At 50.3% G+C, this 22,665-nt stretch overlaps 2 non-coding genes across 2 annotated transcripts; one reads left to right on the top strand and one right to left on the bottom strand.

Annotated features, from left to right (window-relative positions):
- Window positions 1-11,547: 11,547 nt before the first annotated feature.
- On the bottom strand, window positions 11,548-11,622 carry TRNAS-GGA (transfer RNA serine (anticodon GGA)). The gene has a single exon. It is a non-coding gene; the product is annotated as a tRNA-Ser (tRNA).
- An 84-nt stretch (window positions 11,623-11,706) lies between these two features.
- Window positions 11,707-11,781, top strand: TRNAS-GGA (transfer RNA serine (anticodon GGA)). Its single transcript has one exon. It is a non-coding gene; the product is annotated as a tRNA-Ser (tRNA).
- Window positions 11,782-22,665: the final 10,884 nt, after the last annotated feature.

The raw sequence follows: 22,665 nt of genomic DNA, 5'->3' as shown, positions 1-22,665 counted from the left end.
GACATAAACCTGGAGGCTTACGAAAAGGGTTCTACTTGAATTGAGGACGGCGAAACGAGCTACGGAAAGAAGAATGGTGGGTGTAACGTTAAGGGATAAGAAAAGAGCAGAATGAGTGAGGGAACAAACGCGAGTTAATGACATCTAGCCATCTTCTGCGACTCCAAAGCGGCGATGTTCTGCCTGCAGAACCCTGAGAGGGCTACCCTTGGGGTAGCGCTGCTCTCTTCAAGACTGACGCCCTTCAGGGCGCAGGATGCTCAGTATCTCTGCATTGGCTACCGGCACACGTGGGGATCCCGGGCAATGAAGAGGCGGACACTCTGGCAAAAAGTGCCCACCACTCAAGCGTCCCCATCAGCCCTGCTGTAACGGCCACAGACTTCTCGAGGCACAGGCTGCGCCGGCACATCATCGCCTGCCACCCGGACAAACGGGTATCCCTGGGCCGGCCTCCACGGCCTCTTCCACAGCACGGCCTCCTACGAAGGGATGCCTCGTTGCTGCTCCGACTGCGAGTTGGCTGCTACTGGACGGCAGCCCGCCGGCAACGCCTTGGGAAAGCCACCTCGCCAGCCTGTGCCTCCTGTGGTGAACTAGAAACTCTCGAGCACCTCCTGCTGGCCTACCCTGCTCACCTGCAGCACCGCGGTCGACTTCTGCAAGAGTTCCACCGCCTGAAGCTCCCATGTTCACGACAGGAAGATATCCTCTTCCCCACTCGTAATCAGCTACCAGCCTTCCTAAGTGTCGTCGAGTACCTCTACTCGTCGGGGCTCTCGGCAAGACTATAGGACATTTCTACAAAGATGGATGGCCTCACGGCCATCCCACCACCTCGGGCTTCCTGGTCGGCCACCACTTCGCTTCCATCTCTACGTCACTCTACCTTTCTCCCTCCTACCCTCTCTCTCTTTTAACCCCATCCCCTGCACCCTGCTGGCGCTGAGCCGTGCTCCCGCATGGGTTGCACAAAATAGTGCTAGCCTTTTCTCCTTCCCCACAAGAACCACTTCACTCTAGTTGAAATCAAGAAAAAGAAATGGGCGGGAGGGCATGGGCAGGACATGCAATGAGGAGGGAAGATAACCGATGGTCATTGAGGGTTACGGACTGGATTCCAAGGGAAGGGAAGCGTAGCAGGGAGCGGCAGAAAGTTAGGTGGGCGGATGAGATTCAGAAGTTTGCAGGGACGACATGGCCACAATAAGTGCATGACTGGGGTTGTTGGAGAAGTATAGCAGAGGCCTTTGCCCTGCAGTGGGCGTAACCAGGCTAATGATGATGATGATGATCGACTGTCATAGTAAGGTCACCGTTTTTCACTCGGCTGCTGAACTTTCGCCGGCTAGAATATCTAAACAGTTTCTTACAATATTTTAACCCTCAGATTGACGTCACCGGATGTCGTTTGGAGTCAAAACAAGGTGCAATATGTGCTGCAGTCAGTTATTGAATGCTTTTCTAGAAATGAGAAAACCCCTACCATTTTGAATATGACGCTAGCGCATTCCTTGGTGCATGTCAAAATAATACGACATTCCACGTTTAAGTGCAGCCACTTTGACGTAGCACCCACGTCCGTCGAGAATAGTAAAAGAAACATCGACAAGCCTCATTTCTGTACGCTTCGCACAGATTGCTTTTATGTGAAATTTCGTTCTCTATTATTCAGATTTGGTGATACAAACTCACGGTATAGGAATTGTGCCATATTTCTTTACCTTCAATCTGCTAACTGGCTTGCAGCGCAAGAGTTAAATTCTTCGAACGCATGAAGATGGTCCTGCGAAAATATATGTATGAATTGTAAATTTTGTGCACATGTCTTTCGTTTCAAAGTTCTTGACTTAACATTGTATTGGAACGTAAAATGGCTGAAATTTTAATACACGAACTTAGATGATGCTACTTACTCTAAGAAATGATTGCAGTGGTCTTTGCTAAAAAAGCCTGAGAAATTATGCACCCGAACTTTGAAGTTTGAAGCCCAAATATTTGTCTCATGTTAAACACCGTTGGAAGACAAACCGTTGGGAAATAAGAAAATCACTTTATACACAAAGCCTTGTTTAATTCGTCACAGAGAGTGACATAATTCAGCCTAACATTAGGCGGCCGTTCCGGCTATACCTCAGAAACGGGCGCGCATGATTGATCAGAGGGATATAATATTTGCATTAAGCCATTGTTATTCCACATGGTGTTGAGTTATACAGTGTCCTTTTAAACAATAATATTACCGCATCATCGACAAATGCGAAAGAGAGGAACCGCCACGAGAAAGACCATGAGGTGACTGTGCTCTTGGCGCAAGTGAGCCTCTATTTTGCTATCTGGATCAAGTGTACATGCAGTGCAAGTCTCCCTTTTCTGTGTTTCCCTCTCGTAAAGTGTTGGCGGTTTGCGATCCCTGTCTTCTCCAGAGAGCTCCGCGTTGGTCGGTACCACTGAACTTCTTACCATACTTCCCGGTGAAGAGACCGCATTAGCGACAAGTTAGGCTCTTGACGACTGCCTCAATAGTCACTGTTGCCCACCATCGCGACGCTTGTGTGTCGTCTGGCCTGGACAGAGACGACATCAAGGAATAGATTAAGCTGTGTGAAAACGTAATTGCTAATATCTGGTGGGACGCAGCGACTATGCTCTCCAATGCCATCTTTCATGTCATATCAGATGAGTTAGCCAGCTGGGACATTTTCAAAGAAAAGCTACACCAACAGTTTGGCGACTCGCTTTGGCTAGAGGTTGCAGCGACGAAAGCGCTTGCAGCTCGCGTTCAGACATCTACAGATCCGTAAGTTTCATACATCCAAGACGGCTTGGCTCTTCACCGCAAGAGTGACGACTAAATATTTGAAACTGGTAAACTCGGTAAGAGAGAGAAGAAATTTATTTAAGACAAACCTAAGTCCGGGTAAAATAAGAAGTGCGAGGTCTCGTAGTCAGACAGGCCTAGACTCTTAAGGTCTACAAGCACTGCCTTTATAATGCCTTGGCAGGAGTACGCCAGCTACTCGTCCCGGATAGCAGGCCTTCGTGAAGTATGTATTTGAATTTTGCTCCCGTGCATGGATGCATGGCAACCCGGACAATACCAGAGAACATGGGCCTTATCCAGGAAGCCACTGCACGTCTCATCGGTGGGAGACTCGTCCTTACCCTGCAAGTAGTGCTGCATGCAGGCGGGAGGAGAGATTTTGTATGCGTGCGCCCGACTAGGGCTACTTCGCGTCGCGTAATGAAGTGAGGTGCATTACGGTAAACTCGGCGGTTGGCGCGCATCTCGTGTAATCTTGCGCGGTGGTCAGAACATGCTACAGGAATCAATTCGGTACAGTTCATTGGATCTGGCAAATAAAGGGGAGGGCTCTGGAGACTTACGCAGGACGTGGCGCGTGCCCCTTCCTTACCTCTGATCCACGATTGGCCGGGTATTCCTTGTATCCGCACTTGTATGGATGGGTGGGCATCGAAGCGGTTAGCTAGTGTATTGTAATGCGGGTCTGGAACATACTGAAAGGAATAGCGGACGGCGCTTTCAAGTTGCGTGTTTTCGGCAGCGTCTCGCCTATCGACACTATCATAAAAGAATGCCGTCACCTCACACAAGCTAAGAGCGGCCGTATCACGCCCTGAATCACGCTGGCGGGCATAACAGCTGCTACGTCGACTTGTGAGGGTCGATCCGCTCATCCAACCATCTGTGACAATGTAAACCGCATTCTTCTTTCCGAGATCAAGGCGGTCACTTCTCCACGATGCCTTCTGGTCCATCAGCAGTCACAATTGCGATAATCCAGGCCATTGTCCGACAGGAGTTTCGGAACAGGGGTCTCAACTCCGTGTGTTCGTCGACATCACCCAGGTTTCTCCCATTCCTTCGCTGACCTGGTCCCCGGCAGTTTTTTTTCACCACTTCTCGCAACCCATCTGAATGGCGTACCCTGATCACAAACCTTTCTGCTCCTACTGCTGTCGCATCGGCAACGTCATTCGTTACTGCCGCAACGGAGGGCCACCAACACTTACGATATACGTAGGCATTTATTGCCGCACCTCTGGACACACTGTCCCTGTACCATTCGACATGAACGCGCTGCAGCTGATGCTCCAGCTCCCAAGCTCCTCTACGACCGGTCGCCTTCATCTCGGCGCCACCAGTCGCATTCATTCCATTTCTATCGCATCGTAGCCTATCGCAGCCCGCACCCAGTCGGAAAACTACGCAATGTCGCTTCTAGAGGTGATGCTGGGCTCTGGACCGGCCCTGAAAACATGCACTCACGTTACCTGCGAACCAAAAACTTCTTGATATTGACGTTCGCAGCTTTCCTATCACTGCTATGGTCGGTACAGGAGCCCTTCTTTCTACTGATGCTGTGTTCCGTCCACAACTCAGAAAGCTTCTCATTCCAGCGCCGGGACGTGTCGTCCGCGTTGCGAATGCCGGTGGTGTTTCTCTCGTCAGCATGTGTATGGCACCTATCATCATCGCCTACCGCCACATTCCTCTCCTCTGCACCATGATTGCTCATTGCCCCCAAGACCTAATTCTCAGACTCAATTTTCGATGCGCGCAGTCGGCTCTTATTTACTTCTTTGCCAGTACCATTCGTCTTGAGTTGCCTATTCCCTCACAACTTTCTGACGCAACCGCGTACCGCTTGCGCCCCACCGGCTTTATTCACGTGGCACCAAGGTCATTAGCCTGTATTGAAAAATCATCGTCGCTATCTCTTCCTAAAGGAGGGCACCTGATCGCTCCGCTGCCCGACGTTACACTGCAGTATGACATCACCGGGCGTCACGCTGTTCTTACTAATATAGCTAACCGGAATCGCGCGCATATATATGACCCTGTATTTGCCGAGAAAATTCCAGCACTCGGTAAAAACCTTGCAAACGTTTATTCTCTAGGCGGTCACCAAGTGGCGGCTTTATCAACCGTCGATTCTTCCAAGCTTTGCAGGTGCCATCATACCAGCCTCGGGCGCCGATCGCGACAAAAATAAAATGGTTTCGGTCAACCATTACTTTGCGCCGGCACATCTTTGTGAAGTTTTGTTGTCCTACAGAGACATTTGCAGCTTCGTCATTCACCCTTAAACCAGACAGTCCCTGCTAAGCTTCGCGTTTGCAGTGGCGATGCTACGCCTATTCACCGACGACCATGTAGAGCTGTTCCTAACAAGATAGACGATCCATTTTGTCTGCAATTACCAGCAAACATCTGCGTATTCACTCATTTGAATACTGTAGGTGTCCAGGTGCTCGTTCGGGAAGAGTTGGATGCAAGATTTATTTAAGGAACCATCTACGATGATAATCTATGGTGATGCGAAGCATATTTGAATATTATGAAGAAGCAAGCATAATGTGAGGACGTTTTGTGCCTGCAACGTTTCGTCCATTGGTGCTGCTACTGTGCATGTACGCTGCGGCATTTTGCTACTCCTTCTTCTACGCATTACCGCGACACTTGGCTGTGACACTTTGATGCTTTCGTTCGTTCGTACGTTCGTTCGTTCGTTCGTTCGAGAGATACAAGTTTTAATGATATGCTGGCGATGTTAGCTTAGCTGTTTGCCTGACATGCTACTGCAGGTGCGTGATGATCGCTATGATATTGACACGTGAACTCGTTTATCTTTTACGGGTGAGCGCTTTTAACGTCTAAGAAATGTTTGTCACATGTAAGAGGGAAGATGAAACAAAATGGTAGACGAAGAAAGGTTTCAAGAAGACGACGAGGATGGCGTTAAGAATGACGTGGATTAACCGAAGACGAAAGAAGATAAAGAAGAAGTTTCCAGTGAGGTGACAAGAGATGATTGGTGGAGAAGTATCCGGTGAGATGGAAAGCGACGATTGGTGGAGAAGAGAAGGATTACGTGGACTAACAAGAAGGCTATAAAAGGGCGAGGAAGGGCGAGGCACGGGGGGAGAAGAAAGCAGCGGAGACTCGGCGGGTGAGGGACGGTTCGACCGGAAGAGAGCGACGCCGGCTAGTGCTCCGGTGAGCTCGCGTTCTACGGCTTTGGTCCGCAGACTTCCTGCCGTCCCTGAGCCCGTTCCGGGGAGTCCACGGAGGACGCCACCACCTGCTACGGCCAGGGGTGTCTCTACCGCTGTTGCCACCCTATCGAGTGGTGCCCTAACGCCAACATCATCGGCCACACCTCCACGGGCGCTTGGACCGGGAGCGTGTACGACGCAACCAACGACGCCTCCAGCGACGCCAGCCCTCGAACGTCGAACGCCACTCCGACGCCGGCTACGGGACCCACACCACGCCACATCCGCACCGAACCAGACGTAAGCACGAACGCCAACCGCTCTCAATGGAACGCTAGTGGCAGTGTTACCGGTTCGTGTGTACTGATAGTTGTTGTATCTTGTGTGTTAGGTTTGTTAGGTTTGTGTGCTGCTGTTCTTGTCGCGTGGGTTGTATTAAATGTGCATCTGTGTGGGCACGCCTGTCGCCTAGTCCATTCTTTCGGCCAGAGTGTTCTCCGGAGGAGATCCGTGACAATGTTATCGCTCAGCGCAGGACGCGTCTACATGTATCGAAAGTTTCTAGAATGTTATCGATGCTTCTAACCGCCGTCTGTCGCCAGACCTTGTGTAATCTGATTGCATGTATGCGTGACGCGAATGGTGTAGAACTTTGTGGAAGGCACGCGGGTCCCAGCGGTCACTCTGGAACATTCGACGACTGATCTATAAAAGCCGACGCGCTTGACCCGCTGATGAGATTTTGACTATCGCCGACTGTGTTCGCCATTGTCGCCGTTCTTTCAGTGTACCCTGTTTTGTGGGCACAAGTTCGCCCAATAAAGGTTGGTTTCGTCTTTAATAGTATCAATAGTATGTTCTTCATACGTCACTCCACGTGACATCTGATGCAGGTGCGTTTCGTTCATGTACCGGACGCCCCCGACAAGCTGTTATCCAAGCCCGGACCGCAGAGAGCACACCAACGTAGTCCCGGACCATCAAGCAAGCCACCGTCTTCAACTGCTGCCACTGGAGCATGGACTTCTACCTGAGAAGACCAAGAAGATTGTGGCCAAGGCAACCACAATGGCAGCCCCAGTGCCACCCATCATATTTCAACAGCCCAGAGGCCCGCTACCTTCCGTGGAACTACGTAGGAGGATCCGGAAACCTGGCTCGAAACCTTCCAAAGAATCTCAACCTTCAGCAACTGTACCTTTGAGGATAAGCTACGATATGTGTACTTCTCCTTGGAAGATGCCACGAGGACTTGGTTCGAGAACCGGGAGTCCACCCTTACAACATGATACCTGCTCCGCAGTAACTTCCTCAGGACGTTCACGAGCGTTGTCCGTAAAGAAAGGGCCTAAGTTCTGCTGGAAACCCGAGGCCTGCTGCTTAATGAGACCATTGCTGTATTCCCGGAAGAGAAGACCCGTCTTTTCCGGCACACTGACCCGGAAATGTCCGAAGAGAAAAAAGCGTGTTTCTTGATGCGAGGCGTAAAGCAAGAACTTTCCTCCAGACTGATGCGAAAGCCACCGAAGAACGTAGCTGAGTTCTTGAGGGAGGCAACGACAATTGAGAAAATTTTAGAAATGCGCACTAGGCAATATAATCGCCAAGTGCTCACGCTTCAGTGCGCCATTGAAGCACTGTGGTCCGGTGATCTCCAAGAGACCATCAGGGCCATTGTGCGCGACTAACTGCGCGAGGTCTCGCCCTTGTCGCAGCCTCAAGTGGCCTCGATCGCTGACATCGTGAAAGATGAGGTTCGGCGATCGCTTGGAGTTCCTGAGGTGCAACCTGAATTACCGCAGCCCCAGCCAGAAGCGATGACTTACGCCACCATCGCACGCCCTCAAGGTCCCGCTCCGCGACCGCGCCAGGGCCCTGTAACGTCCCAATTCCGTTGTCCACCTCTGCCGCCGCCAGCACGCCCACAAGTCGCCCAACGCACCTACGCGAGGAAGACGAACATGTGTACCGCCGATGCCCAATCCGCGACCTGGGATTGCGAGGCTTCGCCGTCAACGCAGCACCCGAGGGAAGGTGAAAGCCTTTGTAACATGGCCGACTGCCTCGCCGCTACTCAGTGGAGCCCTCGACAACAATCCCGTTCCCCGTCACCTGGCCGCTACCTCTAGCCGTAGCGCCATCCATACACGGGCCCAGCCCGTGGCCGCTCCGTCAGCCCATATACGGAACACTAACCGCAGCAACCGATGGAGGTGTGGTTGCTGTTCATCGATCTGACGAAGATCCTCCGCCGCCTACGAAGACTACGAAAAGACTATCTCGACGACATAATTACACACCGCCGTCCCGACAAAGTCTGGAAGCAAAGAATGGGCAGACGAAAGACCACCTGACGACGCCACGTAGCAGCGACAGGTCAACGCGATGCAGCCGTGATCCGACGCCGAGGCCTAACTGTAGCGCAAGGCAAAGAACCATCGACCTCGACGTGCTTCTCAACGGCCACGCAGTCACCGCCTTAATAGAAACAGGAGCTGATTACTCCGTCATGAGTGGACCCATCGCCGCCCAGTTGAAGAAAGTTAAGACTGCATGGGAAGGCCCGTCAATTCGGACTGCTGAAGCACACCTCATAACCGCGACTGGAATCTGCACGGCAAGAATTGCCATTCATGACCGGACTTACCCTGCCACCTTCATTATAACCGAACAGTGTTCGTTCACGAGGCGTCATCCTCGGCATGTAATTCGTGAACCAACACGGCGCAAGCATCGACCTGAAGTCGAAGTAAATAACGCTGTCGGAAGATAAAGCTATAGACCTCGGACTCTGCCCAGGCGGCGCTGCGGAAAAACCCGTCACCAGCGCCCCCATCGCAGCCTTGGCGCGAACTGAGTAGTGCAAGGAGAGCCGTCCGCAAGCGAAGGTGCATAGGCCACAATGGACCCTTTTCTTTCGTTTGTGTTGAGGCACAGTTTCCTAAAAATCAAGGACCCGGAAAGCTTCTTCCGCCCATCCACGCTTCGGCAAGGAAGCTCAGCAGGACGAAAGTGCGTGTACAATATAAAATAAAGTCGCAAGCGTTATTTCGGCTTGGTCCAACTCGCAAGTACAGAGGGCATCAGGTTTTCTATAGGCATATCAGCATAAATATCTAAGCATTTCACATTGGTTCGTATTGAATATGTCCTGAACACAAGACTTAAGTATCTCCTACATTTTTATGTATTTCATCGTAATGTTTTGTCTCGCAATTATTTACAGAGAGTAAATCCTTTCATAGCCATTTCCAGGGCGGCAAACAGCGTGCGATCACAACAAAAGTAAGTTCCTACAGTGCCTACGCGCTGCATCTTCCTCGCAGGAGCTGCAGCATCGCTCAGTACCTTAATTTGGAATTTTCGCAGACGCTTCGCGCAACAAGCGCGAATAAAATGTAAATAAACGCGACATTTTCTTTTCTTTACATGCGTTCGTTACTTCGCAATTACTCATCCAGTGCTCCTACAGCAACTTTATTAGTGCTCACATTTGAAAAACGCAGTCCAGCAGGCTCAGCACATTGCGAAGCGTGCTTGCAAGGTATCGGCGGAGGACAAACAAAATACCGAACGTAGAAGTGAGCTCGCGATACAACGATGCTCTAGAACAGGATTTTAAATTCATAAACGAACCAAAATGTTTCGTTAAGCTGACCTGCCAAATCTCTCCGTTCCACTTGTTGAGTCAAGCGGAGGCAGACGTCTGTTAAAAGGTGGAGATATCGATGGCACAAAAGCGGAATGGTTCGCAACGTTGTTTCTTCTGTTACCAACGAAGTGGCGGCTGCATATTGAGTTTTCGCTAGGTTACTACGGTCCTCCGTCAGGGCTACGCAACACAATTACAGTAGAACAAAATTGTCGCACTTTCTCATGTGGTTTTGTATTAGAGGCTGTACTTTTATTAGTGTTCTTTCTCGATCTCTTTGCAGGAAATCGGTAAAAGTGAACGTTGTTATTCAGTCCTTCACGTTCATGGCAATTTACAAGACAACAATAGCGTAGATTGCGGCGTTTCTTCGTCGTGCGGAGCTATCGCGGTTGCCGTCGTTTCCGCCATCAGTCTGAAGAGTGCCAGCAAGCGCTTTATGGCAGTTTGGCGGCGCGTCCGACTAGCGTAGAAATTCATAGCTCTCTGTCGGGTGTTAAATGCGCAAAGCACTCGCAATATGGACCAAAATCTAGTCAAATCGTTGTTTCGCAGTCGCTAGCTGCATAGGTAACTTAGCAAGGGAGTCGGGCTTCGCACTACTCAATTACTGCCTCTTCGCACCGGCAGGTGGCGCTACGCTTCTTGCAAAACTCCAGAGTCTGACGTCCATACCGCTGGTGAGCCTTCGTAGTCACCACGCCTTGAGTGTGCTCGAAGATCAAGTGAGCCTCCCGCCTCGTTCCAGCATTGTTATTTCGGTGAGCACCGAAACATCCGCTGACGTAGAAGGCGTCATCGAAGGCGACCAATGTCTACTACTCGACCGTGAAACTTGCGTTGCAAGAGGAATCGCTCGACTGCGCGGAGAAAACACGAAAGTCTTGCTGACAAACTTCAGCAAGGAGGTCATACACATTAACAAGGGCACGACGATCGCATACATTGAGGAAATTCTGGAGACCAGCAATGCGTTTGTCCTCGCGGATTCTGCCGAATCTACGCCGACGACCATAGTTCCCGAGCCAGACTTCTACATAAATCCAAGTCTCCCCATGATTAAGCAGCAACACCTCAGAAGTCTGCTTCGACGAAACAAAGACTGCTTTTCGACGTCATCAAGAATTCGACAAACATTAGTCGCAAAGCATCGCATCATAACCGAAGAGTGCGCTCGACCACTCCGCCAGAGCCCTTACCGAGTTTCGACGTGAGAACGCGAAACTATAAGACAACAAGTCGACGAAATGCTACGTGACGACATCATCCAGCAGTTGAAAAACCCGTGGGCTTCTCCTGTTGTCTTAGTGAAAAAAAAGGACGGAACCTTAAGTTTCTGCGTCGATTATTGTCGACTGAAAAAGATCACGAAGAAGAACATATACCCCCTCCCACGGATAGACGACGTATTGGATCGTCTCTGCAAGGCTAAATACTTCTCGTCGATGCATCTCAAGTCTGGCTACTGGCAAATAGAAGTCGATGACTGGGATCGCGATGAGACGGCCTTCATCACGCCAGACGGCCTAATGAGTTCAAGGTTATGCCATTTGGACTGTACTCGGTGCCTGCGACGTTCCAGCGCGTGATGGACACGGTTTTAGTGGGATTGAAGTGGTGGACCACTCTTGTTTACTCGCATGACATTGTCTTCTTCGCCGAAAATTTCGACGATCACCTTAGGCGGCTTGCGACAGTACTAGAAGCCATCAAGTCATCAGGGCTTACTCTTAAGCCGGAAAATGCCGCTTTGCTTACGATGAGCTTCTGATTGAATAAAGGGAAAATGAGGCATCCACCCGTTCGTAGCAATTGCTACAAAGGAAACCCATACGGGTTCCTCGAAAGAAAAGCCTCATAGTTGAAGAAAAATTCGTCCTGGTCCGGGACTCGAACCCGGGACCACCGCCTTTCCGGGGCAGCCGCTCTACCAACTGAGCTAACCAGGCGGCTAGCAGATGGCTACTACGTCAAACTCTTGCCTTTGCTTCGTGTTGTCGACGAATTCGACTTCGCTCTGCCATCTGCTAGCCGCCTGGTTAGCTCAGTTGGTAGAGCGGCTGCCCCGGAAAGGCGGTGGTCCCGGGTTCGAGTCCCGGACCAGGACGAATTTTTCTTCAACTATGAGGCTTTTCTTTCGAGGAACCCGTATGGGTTTCCTTTGTAGCAATTGCTACGAACGGGTGGATGCCTCATTTTCCCTTTATTCATTACTTCTCTCCACCTTGCGGGTTTCCGCAGAACTACTACGTCAAGCTTCTGATTCTAGGCCACGTCTTCAGCAAATCTGGAGTCCGCCCTAACCCGCAGAAGGCAGCTGCCATCGCAAAGTTCCCGCAGCCCATCGGCAAGAAGGCAGTGCATAGATTCCTTGGCATGTGTGCCTGCTATAGGCGCTTCGTCAAGGACTTTTCATGCATCGCGGAGCCACTAACACATCTAACCAAATGTGATGTCGAGTTCAAGTAGGAAACGCCACAGGCCGACGCATTTCAAGAACTCAAACGACACATGCAGTCGCCGCTGGTACTGGCCACTTTGACGACGACGCCGATACCAAAATCCACACTGACGCTAGTAGCCAAGGCCTCGGTGGCGCTCTAGTTCAGCCGAAAGACGGACTTGAACGGGTTATATATTATGCTAGCCCGGTCGCTGTCAAAAGCGGAAGGCAATTATTCTACGGCTGCAAAGGAATGCCTCGCCATCATAATGGCTACACCATAATTATACCCTTACCAATGTAAGGGTGGAATGAAAGCCATTGAATGTGGCCCGCGACCATCACGCGTCGTCTTGGGTAGCTAATTTAAAGGACCCTTAAGGACGGCTAGCGCGGTGGAGCCTCAGCCTTCAAGAATATGACGTGACTGTAATCTACAAGTCCGGCCGACAACACACTGACGGCGAATGCCTATCACGCGCCCCCATCGACCCCCCGCCGCCAGACGACTGGACGACGGCGCCTTCCTTGGAATAATGAGCGCGGAAGATTTCACTAAGCAGCAACGGGCAGACCCGTAGCTAAAAGTCCTCGTCGAGTATTTGGAAGGGCACACCGACGTTGGCCCTAGGGCATTTAAGCGTGGATAGTCTTTGTTCACGCTGCAAAACAACCTGCTCGTGAAGAACTTCTCGCTCGTCCAAGCAAACTACCTTCTTGTAGTTGCATTAGCGCTTCGTCCAGAAGTGCTGCACGCCCTACGTAACGATCGAACCACTGGACACCTGGGATTCTCCCGGACGCTGTCGAGGATACAGGAAAGGTATTACTGGCAGTGTCTGACCACTGATGTCGCCCGTTACGTCAAGACATGCCGAGACTGTTAGCGACGCAAGACACCGCCAACAAGGCTAGCAGGATTACTACAGCCGATCGAACCTCCTTGCCGACCATTTAGGCAGATCGGGATGGATTTGTTTGACTGTTTCTGACGTCAATATCCGGAAATATCTGCATCATCGTGGCGACGGACTATCTCACCCGCTTCGCTAAAACTAAAGCTCTAGCGAAAGGAAGCGCAGCCGATTAGGCGAAATTTTTCGTCTGGAACATCCTGCGGCGAAATGGTGCCCCAGAAGTCCTCATCACCGACGCTGGAACGGCCTTTACAGCAGAGCTCACCCAAGCCATTCTGCAATACAGCCAGAGAAGCCACAGGAGGACAACTGCCTACCACCCGCAGACGAATTGTCTCACGGAGCGCCTGAACAAAACCCTCGCCGACATGCTAGCAATGTACGTCCACGTCGAGCTCAAGACGTGGGACGTGGTCTTACCGTACGTAACCTTTGCTTACAACACCGCGGTGCACGAAACAACACAGATCACGCCTTTCAAGCTGGTTTACGGCTGTAATGCGACGACTACTGTAGACGCCATGCTGCCGAACGTCTGCAACGAAGAGAATCTTGACGTCGCCACCTATCTCCAGTGCGCCGAAGAAGCCCGACAGCTCGCCCGCCTGCGGATCAAGAACCGACAGAAAACCGACAGCCGACACTAGAACCTACGACGACGCTACGTCGAGTACCAGCCCGGTGACCGTGTTTGGGTGTGGACCCCTATACGCCGACGAGGACTGAGCGAGAAGCTTTCACGCCGCTGTTTCGGACCATACAAGATCATCCGACGCATTGGCGCGCTCGACTATGAGGTCGTGCCAGACGGAATTTCGCTTTCACAGGGGCGCCACTCACGACCTGAAGTAGTTCATCTTGTGCGACTTAAGCCATTCCACCAGCACTAACGAACTTTGGGGACGTCGCATAGGTGAACTTTGGACTTTTTTTGGATTGTCACATTGGACTTTGTTTTTTGTTATTTCGTTACTTTGTTAACAAGCGACCTTTTGCGTTTCACTCTCCTGTTAAGTTTGTAGCATCGGAACGATGCCTTTTGAGAGGGGGGAATTGACACGTGAACTCGTTTCTCTTTTACGGGTGAGCGCTCTTCACGTCTAAGAAATGTTATCGCGCCGTGCAGGGCGCGTCTACATGTATCGAAAATTTCTGGAATGTTATTTGTGTAAGCTGATTGCATGTAAGCGCGACGGGAATGGCGTAGAACTTTGTGGAAGGCACGCGGGTTCCCGCGGTTACTCTGAAAAATTCGACGACTGATCTATAAACGCTGACGCGCTTGACCCGTTGATCAGATTTTTACGATGACCGACTGTGTTCGCCGTTGTCGCAGTTCCTTAAGTGTAGCCTGTTTTTTTGGGCACAAGTTGGCCCAGTAAAAGTTAGTTTTGCCTTTCACAGTATTGCTACTGTGTTCTTTTTACATCCCTCCACGTGACAATATTTACAATGAGAAACACTTAAGCGCACATACAGCCACACACACATATAGTATAAAGATGTTTGCAAACTTTCGTTAAAGCTTGTGGCCCGCAAAAACGTCAGCAGCGCTTTCGTGACGCGTTAAACGAAGGTCATGTTTTGCCATGGGCAGAGAATGTGCCTTAGTTCCAATCTCGAACCCTGATGCAGGTCTAGTGCCACCTTCAAGGTCTCTAGGATACGTAGCGGCAGCAGTCACACATAACATTAGGGGTGTTACATCACGAACTGATTGGCTTACCCCTCAGTTGAATCTCGCAATTATAGTAGTTTCTGTGCGCCGCAGTTAGTCTGATGCGGTGTAGGCATGTTTGGACTTGGCTATTAAGGCATCGCGGCGGGTAAAAGTAACATTACGGATTAATTTTTTTATATTTTTTATAAATTCTTATGTTACTGTTTCGAGTGAGTACTGGACCATTTCTCTCCAAGTGTTGTGCTCATCTTTCGCACCATGGTCAGAGTGGACGCTTAATTGAATTCCGCAGCGACCTGGTAACCACTGGAGCAGAATTTTGCAGAGTGACTCGCATGCTGTATGGCATACGCGTCTGATATCGATGGCAAGTCGTTCCTGCGTTCGTGGCGATGTTGGGGACTGCCAGGCCACTGGTGAACCGGCAATGACTGCCCAAGACTGAGTTATCTGGTCTATGACGTAAATAAAAGCTTCCCGCAGAGCAGCTAGTTAGTGGCTCTACATAAATTGCGGTGACGGATAGCGGCAGAGGGGGTAACACTCGCAGATGGAATCAACACACCAATGGCAGTTGATGTAGGCGCAACGGGGCCATCATTGTAAATATGACGTTGAGCCCTGTAGATGGCGTTACTATGGGACGAAAGGGACAATTTACCATGAAGGAAATTTCCACCGTAGGCCCGTCCGCATCGAAGGGCTTTGATAATTCACCGAAAGCACGCTGCACACGCGGATGACGCAGAATTTTGACAGCGAAGTACATATGAACTAGAAGAAACTCTTTCTGAAGAAGCACTCCAGTCCAATGTAGTGTACTCTAGTGTGGAATGCAAAGGCGTGTCGGGTCTGCTTTCCGCAATGGTTCCTGCAATTGATGTGTTTTTCTGTAGGTTGGGGCACACCATCAAGGATTTTGCTTGCGTACAAGAGAGGGATTCTCTGTTGATTTGAAAAATACCTTGCAGAACAGGAAGGTTGTACCGTAGGAGACGTTCACAGAAAGCCGTATGGGCGTGTTACGCTGGAGTTTAGGTAGAGTAGCGGTGCCTGGTGGCGGCGAGAAACGTTATCTGCGTAGTACCGGCTTGGGTAGTATTGAGCCCTAGCTGCGGCGAGGCACGTTTCTATCCCGATTTTTGCGTCGATTCGCATTTTTTCAGTCTGCTGAGAGTGCGAAAGGGTCGTGACTTCTCACAGACCACGCCGACCACGCTGCGAGCTGCCCGCAGCCTATAGTTTAACGAAAACGGACTGTTCATATGCCGTGAGACGTAATGCTGGAAGCAAAAGGAGTAGCCGACGCCGATCCGGAGAGACCTAGCTAAGCCTCGAAAAAGCGTCACCATCGTAACTGCTGCGTCGTCGGCTGCCGTGAAGAAGAAGGCCTCAATCCCAACATCAGGCTCTACCGTTTTCCTTCAAGGCCTCACGAAGCGGAGCGTCGAGCGCGCTGGATAACTGCATTCGTCGCGCTAGGTAATCGAAACTTCGCACCATGCTGAGTGCTTCGCCTGTCTTGAAGCATGCCTGATTGTCTGCGTTGCTAACATTCGGTCTTTTGCACCTACAGTCCCGACGGCAGCAGAACACAGCAAGTAGCAAAAATGATGGATGCAGTATATATTTACAGGTAAAGTGCAGCATCTTACTTCAGATAATCACTATTAAATGGCAGACCGACATAGCAGCCAGCATGGCTGGTGATTCGCGATTCGAGACCCGGCCACAGCGATAATTAACTATTCGACCTGTGCGAAGTGGTGAAGTGACCAGGTATGTGCAAATGGCTACAAATGGTTGGGCTGATTCGGTGAAAATTCACTACCCCACTACGAGCAGCACAGGTTAGATAGTTAAATGTGCTCATCCTTTACCTCAAGCCAGCACGTTGAGGCAACGTAGCAATGTAGTATTGATTACAGCACATCGATGCTCGAGCGCTGTCATTAAAAGCTACATCAAGCGAGCAGCGCACGAGCTCGCGCTGCAGCGCGATTCGCGAGAACGTTACTGCGAGCTCATAGGCATTGCATCTGTTATTTATCGGTTGCTAAAGGGAAAGGTGGCCGCTACTACAGCGCAGGCATAACTACTTGTCTAGCGGCAAGCAGTCAACAAAGATTGCATGAGGCGCACCATTTCGTGGCATGTCGAAAGACCGCTGCCCTCACGGCGCGTACGATGGTGCGCTCGAGCAGTTCCGTACACATGGTGTCTGCTTATCGCTGCTGCGAATTCATTTATAGCAAGCATTTTCTCGTGTTTGTGCGCCTGAATCTAGCAGCGTGTAAACCTTACCTGAAGTTCAACTTCGTACACGACTCGCTTCACTTGCGATTGACACCTCACTAAAACTTCGCCGTTTATTTCTTGAACGGCGTACACGTATTCGGCGTTGCATTATTTCTTGCCTTTACGCAGCGTGCCACCCCTGAAAGAATCTTCGGCGCCCAATGTTTGCTGGAAGCCATGGCACACGGAAACACAATCGAAAGTGGCAGGTCCATATTGTAAGCGTGCTTTCCGAGGCAGACGACCAAGCCTGGTACTACGCAGTTCAGGGCAGAGGGTGCTCTTTAGCACCATTTTCGAAGCGCCCCCTGAGCAAAGCAGAAGCCCCATAAAAGCGCAGCAGAGCATTCAAGAAGTAGTCCCCATTTTTGCTTGATAGAACACCCAATGTACTCGCGCATGACCGTATTTATTATTACAACATTGGATGTCCACGTCATTAGTCTACTCTAGACAGGCAAGCTAAGAAACTCGTGATTTGACACGTGCTGAATAGGAGTGTGTACAACTTTCAACTTGTAGTACTAGACACCAAACCCAGTGAAATCAGTGGCGGCACAATTTTCTGCTGACTCCCTTAGACCTCGTGCCCATGGCAAATTTTCAATAGAATTGATAGCGTTCTCCAATCTTGCTCGTAAGACCCATCTTATGCCACCACTGTAATATATACAGATGCCATCTGCGTATTTATACGTTGCAGAAGTTACACATATAAAAATGTATTTACAGTATTTACAGTAGACCGAGTGTACCTGCACACGTTAAATCGTCTTCTTCTGACTGGGGCCACTCTTTGTTGCGCCGTAACATAACCTCCGCCTGTAAAGGCGCCGTTTCGGCGTTTACTATAAGAGAACTCGTGGAAAGTAAAGCTTCAGCCGGAACTCATGAACAACGTCCATAAGGACGGACGAGTACAGCGGAGCGATCTCGTAGTTCACATCTGCCAAGCTGATGCCATATTGTGTACTGCCCTGGTAGCGCAGCATCAGCTTTTCTGACAAGTTGACGTGGTGATATGGTGTATATAAGAGGACAACGGAGCCAGTAGAAAATCGAACGTCCCGATGTCCGCTATCGTACCGGATCTCCTGCGCGGCCTGAGACTCAGCCAATCGGGAGCCCGCGAACTGGCCTGCCGTGCCAGCCCGGGCGAAGGCGTCTTAACCCATTCAGTTGGAGTGTTCGTCGACGAATGAAGCAGTTTGTCAAAGGGCAAAAAAGGGTGGCGGCCGAACAGAAGGTAAAATGGCGCAAAAGCCAGCAGTCTCGTGGGGGGACGAATCAGAGGCGAAGGTAACGAAGGCTAACGTGCTGTCCGAATCCCTGTGCTCGTCATAAACGTGATAGACATAATTTCTGTCAACATGCGATTGAGCTGCTCTGTCAGTCCGTTTGTTTGCGGTTGGTAGGCGGTGGAAAGCGTGGGCTCGGTAGAACAGGAGTGAGGTAGTTCTCCAACTACTCGGGAAAGAAGGTTCGGCCGCGATCAGTGAGGAGCTGCCGGGGTGCGTTGTGATGGAGAATGACGTCATGTAAAAGGGAATCTGCCACCTCAGTTGCACAGGAAGGTGCACAGAGCTCGCCTTATCTCGTACCGGGTCGCGTAATCAGTGGGGACAACGACCCACCAATTGGCAGATTTCGACGTCGGAAAAGGGCCGAGAAGATTGAGACGAACGCGAAAGAATAGTTTTAAGGGCGCATCGATGGGGTGAAGGCGTCCAGCGGGCAGCACAGCAGTTTTTGTGCGGCGTTGAAAAAATTATTGGGTTTTCCGTGCGAAAACCACTTTCAGATTATGAGGCACTCTGTAGTGGGGGACTGCGGAAATTTCAACCACCTGGGGTTCTTTAACGTGAACCTAGATCTAAGTACACGGGTGGTTTCGCATTTCGCCCCATCGAAATGCGGCCGCCGTGGCCGAGATTCGATCCCGCGTCCTTGTGCTCAGCAGCCCAACACCATAGCCACTGAGCAACCACGGCGGGTTGCTCACGCTGCAGCGTTGTGGTCGACAGAGTGGTACAGGCCTGGTCAGTAGAAGCGCCGACGTACACGGTCGTAAGGACGCGAAGCGCCGAGGTGGCCTGCAGTAGGTGCGTCATGTAACTGCTCAAGAATTGATGTCCGGAAATGGTGTTGTGCAAGAAATAAAAATTATGGTCCTTCATGGCGTATGCTAAGACGACAGAGAACGTCGTCGCATCGTCGCGAAGCACTAACATGCGCAGCGCGGGCTCCGATTGTTCAGAATTGAGACGATTGATGAGAACACGTAAGGAGTCGTCACGCGGTTGTTCAGTCGCGATGTCGTGCAGATCAAAAATGGGTAGGATGCAAACGTCGGTGTTATGCGCATCATACTCAGGGTGGTCGACAAGATGACGGGCGAGGCAGTCGGCGTCTTTGTCCAAACCGCGTGACTAGCATAAAACAACAAATGAATATTCTTGGAGCCATACCACCCAGCTACCCAATCTTCAAGTGGAGTCTTTAGGTGAGGCGAGTTAACACAAGGCATGGTGATCAGTATCCACGGAAATGTTCCGCCATAAAAGTAGGGTCGGAATTTGGCAACTGCTCAAACTAAGGCCAGGCACTCCCGTTCGGTATTCAAACCTTCCTTTCGGCGGGTGACAGCAGGCAACTGGCATATGCAATTACGCCCTCTGAATTTTGCTGCTATTAAACAAGTACAGCCCCAATTCCATCGCCACTGGCATCCATGTGAAGTTCAGTGGCGGCAGATGGATCATAAAGAGCCAGCAATGAGGGGGGGGGGGGCTTGAGCAAGCGTACGGCGGCGGAGAAGGCTTCGATTTGAGCAAGGTCCCATGTGAAAGCAACGACCTTCTTACGTCGGTGAGTTGGCGAGTGGTTTTGGCGAAATTCTAGATAAAATAAACGAAATACGAGCATAGCCCAACAAAGTTTCTTACATCTGCGGCAGCAGACGGAACAGATAAGTTCTGGACAGCGTGAATCTTGTTAGGGTCGGGTTTAACGTCGGCGGTACTGAGGAGCTGTCCAAGGATGGTAATTTGACGGCGTCCAAATTGGCAATGGATGAGTTAAATTACAGGCCGGCACGTGGAAAACAGCAAGAATAGCGTTTAGGAGCGCTAGGTGACTCGTGAAAGTCGATGAAAAGAGTATGACATCGCACAGATAATACAGATGTATGGAGCTTTAAAAGCCGCGAAGCAAGGAATCAATCATTCTTTCGAAAGTTTCCGGGGCATTAAAAAGGCCGAATATCATAACCTTGAATTGTTAGGGGCCGTCAGCTGTTACGAAAGCAGTTTTCTCACGATCCAAGTCATTTACCGAGATTTGCCAATCGCCTAATGAGAGGTCTCTCGATGAAAAATACGCGGCTGCGTCGAAGCAGTTCAAGGCGTCATCAATCCGCGGAAAGGGATAGACATCCGTGTGTGTGATTTGGTCGTGATGTCTTTAACCCAAACAGAAACGCCAGCTGCCATCCTTCTTCTTGACAAAGACCACAGGGGACGCCGACGGGCAGCAACATCGCTCGAGATAACGCCTTTAGTCAACATCTTATCGACTTCTGGTTGTATAAGTGGTCGTTTAGCATGCGGAACACGGTACTGCCGGCGGCGTATCGCATTGGCGTCTCCAGTGTAAATACGATGCGTGACCACCGATGTCTGTGCTCAAGGGCGGCCGTGGAGATCAAACTTGTCGCAGTAAGTTTCCGAGAGACGGCGGAGGTCAGCATCTTGTGCCGGAAGAAGATAGGGTGCAATCATCTTGTGAAGTTCGTCTTTGACAGTCGGTGAATCGGAAGTATTTCTAGAGGGCGACGGAATTTCGGTGTCAAGAGCCGATATCTCGCAATCGTTGACAGGTGTGGTGTGGTCCAAAGATATGCCTCTCGGAAGAATTTCAGTGCATCAGTTAAAATTAAGGAGAGGGGACGAAATCTGATTACCTGTAACAGTGAGCACCGCCATGGGGAAAGGCCAAATTTCTTTCAAGCGATATGTCAGCGGTGGGACATACTAGAGAGATGCCGTCAGGAACAGATAGGAACGACAGTACAGTTATGTACATAGCGGTATGAGGCGACCGGGGGGTGTCTTGGAGGGAGCATACCCATGGTGGTGACTGATATACCATAGCAGCCGTCGTGGGGTAGTCCAAGCTAAATGACAGAAGACGCGCAATTAAATAGGGCTGAATGGGACGATAGAAAGTCTAAGCCGAGTACAACGCCGTAAGGACATTGTTCCAAAACGGCAAACAAAACAGCCGTGAGGCACACCGCTATGCGAATGCGAGCGGGAAACGTACCAAGCACGGTAGGCCTTCCTCCGTCGGTGACGGGGAGGGTGCAGCGTACGTGAGAACTTTCCTCAGGCGTCGGCGCCATTGGGCACTCATCATGGACACGTGCGTGCCAGTGTAAACGAGTGCTAGGACACTAACGCCATCGACTAAAACGTCCATCAAGTTGTGTTTGGTGTGCAAAGTGATCACAGGGTTTCGCGGTGAAGTCCTCAATGCAGTGCCACGTCCGGAAGTTCCATCGCTTTGTTTTCCGGAGACGGGCGTCCTGCATCGTGGACCGTGGGCGACGAGCCCATGACGATAAGTACGATGGTCGACGAACTAGTAGCGAACGGTACAATTTGTTGCGCTGCAGAAAGAGAAGAAAGTTAACTGAGAGGCCCGATTTTTATTAATTTCATGAGAAGCCTACAAGGCCGCCAAGGACAACATATGGGAAGTTACTTGTGCTTACTAACTGAAATAAAGAAATTATAAATTAATGTCAATGAAATTGGACGAAAAAACAATTTGCCGCAGGTGGGGAACCATCCCATGCCCTCGCATTGCGCGTGTGGTGCTCTAACCACTTGAGCTACCACAGCGCCATTGCCCCATCCACTTTCATGGGTATTTATGTCTTACTACGACAAGCAACCTTGGGAGTGTTAGCCAGTGCCATCACTCACAAACCTTAGCGTCGGATGTAGAACATCCTTTCTGCCGCAGGCGTCACGAGAACACGATTTTTTGGGTGAAGGCAACTGTTCAATAAACCCACACATGCTACCTGAAGGCATCATTGTTGTCGGATTCGAGATCCTCAATATATGATGAACGAGGTCTCGAATCTGAATGGTTTGCCGTCTGCCATGCTGTGTATATATTGCCAGCAGGCAAAAAACATATTTAAGTTACACACAGTTATATTGCCAGTAATAGTTGATGAAACTAGTAGGCAAATTTTTGATTTTACAACCAACTTGAGAGAAAAAACGCTGTTTTATTTTTTACCGCTACGCATTTACAATGAAGATATTTTGGGCGGTCTTACCTAGATCTACCAAACGAGAACTTTCTATGGCAGCTTAGGGTATGTGATTCCTCCCTTTGTTTGAATTAGACACTTAGTGATAGACCTAATGATTTATTCATTATCCAAAAGACGCATAATCAACAGGCACACATCGCTTGTGAAGGCCTGTCTTTCGTAGAGAGACTTCGAAATTATTTGGCGTTGTCGAAACCTTCGATTCTGTTCATGTGTGACTTTCTCACCAGGATGCTCGTGCTTTCTGGACGGTTTCTTTAGCTTTCGTTGGACTGAGTAGAAGGTGTTCAGTTGTTTTCATTT

The sequence above is a fragment of the Dermacentor variabilis genome, chromosome 4 (assembly GCF_050947875.1).
Source record: "Dermacentor variabilis isolate Ectoservices chromosome 4, ASM5094787v1, whole genome shotgun sequence".
In the NCBI taxonomy this organism is placed as follows: Eukaryota; Metazoa; Arthropoda; class Arachnida; order Ixodida; family Ixodidae; genus Dermacentor; species Dermacentor variabilis.
This window is presented reverse-complemented; position numbering and strand designations above follow the sequence as displayed.